Genomic DNA, 4,934 nt, shown 5'->3' with positions numbered 1-4,934 from the left:
GGTCTGGTCGGTTCGGGAGCGGGGCCTGGTCTGAGGGGAGGGGCCGCATCTGTGGAGGGCGCATCTGGGGGCGGGAACCACCTGTTCCAGGCGGAAGGAGACCCCCAGTGCCAACGAGCCCTCCAGGGGGCGGCGATTCAAAGGGACAGCCCAGGGACTTCCCTGGTGGCGCAGTGGTTGGGAATCCGCCTGCCAATGCAGGGGACACGGGTGCCAGCCCTGGTCCGGGAAGATCCCACATGCCGCGGAGCAACTAAGCCCGTGTGCCACAACTACTGAGCCTGCGCTCTAGAGCCCGTGAGCCACAACTAGGGAAGCCCACGCGCCTAGAGTCCGTGCTTAGCAACAAGAGAAGCCACCGTAATGAAAAGCCTGCGCACGGCAATGAAGAGTAGCCCCCGCTCACTACAACTGGGGAAAGCCCAAGCGCAGCAACAAGGACCCAACGCAGCCAAAAATAAATGAGTAAATAAATAAATTAAAAAACAAAACAGTGACAGCCTTGCCCCGTGACCCTCAGGAGCACGCAGAACCCAGTCCCCCACAGTAACTCGAGTCCCCCGGAAATCATGTAGATTAAGGTAAGCATAAGAGACTTTTCTATTTTTAGTTGATAAAAAGATAAGTATCTCAGTAAAAATAACAATGCATTATGGAGTTTTTAACAGGTATGCTAGTAAAATGTACGCGAAAATAGCAAAATGAGTGGAAGTGAGGAAATGGAAGTACAGGTGACCCTTGAGCAACTCAGGGCCACTTACACGAGGATTTTTTTCGATAGTAAATGCCTCAGGGCTACACTGCCCTGGTTGGTTAGATCCACAGATGCAGAACCGCAGATACCGAGGGTAGGAGGGCCGACTATAAATTACACGCGGATTTTCGACTGCGTGGAGGGCGGGCGCCCTTAATCCCTGCGTTGTTCAAGGGTCGACTATATATGAACGTATAGACCCTCCCACCCCCTACCCTCCATCTCCTCAGAGAAAGACGCCCCACAGAGACACAGACCCCCCACGGCCCAGAGGTACCCACAGACAGCTGCCCCCAGGACACAGAATCCCCAAGACACAGAACCCCCCCCCAGGACACACAGAACCGTCTTCAGGGACACAGAGCTCCCCAAGACACCAAGCTCCCCCACACACAGAGTCCTCCAGATCACAGAGCCCTGCCTACCACCACCTCCGCCCAGGACACACAGCCCCTGGGACACAACACATCATCAAGTAAGGCTCTGGGCTTCCCAGCACCGCGGAGCCGGCCCATGGTCCTATTCCAACACAGTGGCCATGGAGGCAGGAGCGGCTGGCCCTAGGGTCCCCGCCCAGAGGGCCCTCTGGTCTCACCTTTCATCTGCAAGAGGTAAGGAAGGTTGTTTCGTATGATACAGTGTTTAACTAGTAAAACAATCAGAGAACCTTTAAAAAGCTACCATCCGTTACCCCATTTCTAAAGTGGCCCACAGAGCAACGATAAAATTTTGCAGCAAGGAATCAGGAAACCAGCAGACAATGCTGACCAGCTTTGAGCCGCACAAGGCACTGTCCTCCAGCAGAAGTAGAAAGTTAGTCTCTGACGCGGCAGACAGGCATATTCTAGACCCGAGTGCCAAGTCCACTCCTGGGCTAGACAGCCGTCTTCCTGTCATCTCATCAGGCACAGAAAGAGCACCGGAGATTCTGGCACACACAGCCTGGCCACAGCGGGCAGGGTCGGATATGAAAGCTCCCTGGACGAGGCCCCTCAGGCTGATAGGGGCAGCATAAAGGCAAGACCCTGCATGAACACAGTCCAGAATGGGGCAGCATCCGAGCCAGCAAAGGCCAGACCGCATGCTGGTGCCTGAGCGGCTGCTGCTTTTACCAGCAACAGCTTTAACCTTGCTCAGTCTTCACACCTTCTAGATAGGAGTTACTAAGACAGCGATCCCGGAATCACCGCTGCTCCCTGAAAGCATCGAACACAGCAATGTGCTCTCCTACCACAAGTGCTAGTCTGAGTCCCTTCCAACATCCTCCTACAGAAATGTCCCCGGTTCTTGACCATAGGAGGTCTCCCTCATTGCAGTGAGTCAACTGAGTTCCTGGTGGTCTTTGGCTGACGACAGTGAAAGCACTTCTGGGCTGCCTCACCTAGGAGGGGTAAAGGCTGGAGCAACAGCAACTACGTTGGGGCAAGGTAGACTTTGGAACTCTTCCTTGTTGCCTCTGTCTTCCTCTGCACAGTGACTCAGAGGCCTCTGTACCTGGGCTGGTTCCACTGTTATCGTGGGAAAGTAGAGTGAAAGAAGCAGTATTCCACAGTTGAGTTCTAGACTGAGGCAGGGAAGAGAAGGTAGGAATAAAAGCCAAAACTTGATTGGCAGGAGCCAGCCTTTTTTGAGAAGAAAGGTATGTGAGACTCCAGAGATCTGAAGAAGGAGAGCACAGACCCAAGTATTCCACTGAAGCCAGAACAGATGGAGCCAGACCCTGACCCCGAGTTCAGGCTGGTTGAGGAATGAGGGTCGGGGATCAAGGGTCAGAGGTGAGGAGTGGCAGGGCCAGTCTGACCCTTGCCAGGGTAGGGAACCATGTTGGGCACCCACTGCCTGTATGGAGAAGTGGCTCCCATTACCTACCATTGATCCATCTGCCCACTGCCAGGCAGAAGCATCTATATCAAGAGCTGCCCTGTTCTGAGGCTTTGTCATCCTCATTCACTAGGTCACCATATTGATGACACACCCAGTGGAGGTCGGTGCCCCAAGGGAAGCGAGGCCCAAGGGTGTGTAGGGAGCGGGGAGTGAACACAGTGAACACAGGGTCCTGCCCTCCTGGCGGGTCGGGGTGCATCCCCTGCCCCCATGACAGCTCAGCCCCCTCCCCCCAGTTCCCCAATACATGCAGCTTCAGGCTTGCTTTTCAAATCCACATTTACTTTGATGACGCAATTCTCCCGCAAAGGGAAGCATCTCCATCTCCATCTCTTTGGCGAAACAAATATTATCAAGCTCATAATTGACATTTTTTCCAGATTCAATATTTGCCTGGATCATTCCTCATCAAAGTTGTAAGCTCTCAGTCTAGGAAACTAGTCTGCATTGCAGTCATTTTCACGGGGCAATTGAAGACATAATTGTACATAATATATTTTGAATCTAGATGCTTGAAAAGAGAATTACAAGCAGCTGGGACACAATCTGGTCTTCTTGTTTATACTTGGGGTGGATTTTGCCAGCAGTGAGGCCATGGAAGAAAATGGCGAAGTTTGAGAGCAGTTTCTCCAAGGTTCAGTTTACATTTCAGTTTTGATTTCGGTATGCTCACCACCAAAACATGCATATTTGTACTTAATATGTTCTGTATTAGGGTTTGTTTTCAGTTCACAGAAATGTCACTTTAATAGTACTTTCTACTGTGAAGCATAACTTATTTCCTTGTTGTGTGAGCCCTGGGGTGGCCATAACAAATTGCCACAAACTGGAGGGCTTGAAACAACATGAATGTGCCTCTCACAGTTCTGGAGGCCAGAGTCTGAATCCAGGTGTGGGCAGGGCTTTTGGGGGGCCCCCTCCTGCCTCTTCCAGCTTCTGATGGCCCCAGCTGTCCTTCAATTAAACAACGAAAAGGGACCAAATTTAGGCTTGTGACCAGGTGTCCGTTCCCAGCCTCCCCACCTCCACCGACCTTGGAAACCTGCACCTTCTACTTCCGTGCGCCCTTCAAGGGGCAGGGGAGAGGGGCTCGCATCCAGGGTGGACCCCTCCTCGTTTCTGCTTGTGGCAGTCGGGGAAGTGACACCCCACCGCAGCCATCAGGCTTCGTGGTCAGCAGGTCAGCCCTTCACTCTCCTCTCTCATCCACTGCCTAGCAGAGAGAAGGGTGTGATGGCCCGGCAGCAAGTCCTCCCAGGCCCGCAGCCCCTTGCAGAGGGACCGTCCCCTCAAGGCTTACCTGCTATGCCCTCGCCTGCTCCCCTGTGCACATCTGTCCCTGTTGTGCCCAGGGGGCAGGGTGACCAGCCATGGCCGAGCACATTCCTCCTTTCGGGGCCTCGGCTCCACCGTCTCTGAATAAAAGTGTTGCTCCCAATTCTAGGGTCCTTTAAATTTCTAAAAATCTGTAAATAACAGAAACTGAGGACATCTGTATGTTTTCAAGCTATTTTTTTTTAATCCGTTGTTGCAACCTCCAGCTGCCATAAAGAATCTAGTGGTAGAACCAGGAAGGAGACCCTGCCCAGACTCTTAGCTGAGTCAGCTCTGATCTTTATGCTCATGCAGGGAGGTGACAACATGTCCACTGGGGCCAGAGTACCGCCCACTATTTCTGCAGACAGGCACCCGCTGGACGGCTGGTCCTTCATTCCCCACTGCCTGTCTCTGTGTTCTTTTCAGGAAAAGGCATCCTTTCAATCAATGGCACAGGGACACAGCCTTGTTGCCAACACCAGGCACTAGCACTGATTGTGGTGCCTGAAACAGGTGATATAAAGCAAAGGGAATAAAGGCCAATAGGGCTTCCCTGGTGGCGCAGTGGTTGAGAGTCCGCCTGCCGATGCAGGGGACACGGGTTCGTGCCCCGGTCCGGGAAGATCCCACATGCCGCGGAGCGGCTGGGCCCATGAGCCATGACCACTGAGCCTGTGCGTCTGGAGCCTGTGCTCTGCAACGGGAGAGGCCACAACAGTGAGAGGCCCGCGTTCCGCAAAAAAAAAAAAAAAAAAAAAAAAAAAAAGGGCAATGGAAGTACACCACTTCTCCATTGAATGGAAGTATAACTTTCCATTCTTTCCAATGGAAAATTGGAAAGAAGCAGCCAACAATTCTACCAAGAAGGAAGTATACTTTTTATTGTTGAGAAACATTTTCTTAAACAACAGTGTTCACTTCACTCTTAGCTGAAACTTCAGGCTTGGAGTGACATTTTCTTGCCGATCTGGACCTGGTG

This window comes from Stenella coeruleoalba, assembly GCF_951394435.1.
Source record: "Stenella coeruleoalba genome assembly, chromosome: 19".
NCBI lineage: Eukaryota > Metazoa > Chordata > Mammalia > Artiodactyla > Delphinidae > Stenella > Stenella coeruleoalba.
This window is presented reverse-complemented; position numbering follows the sequence as displayed.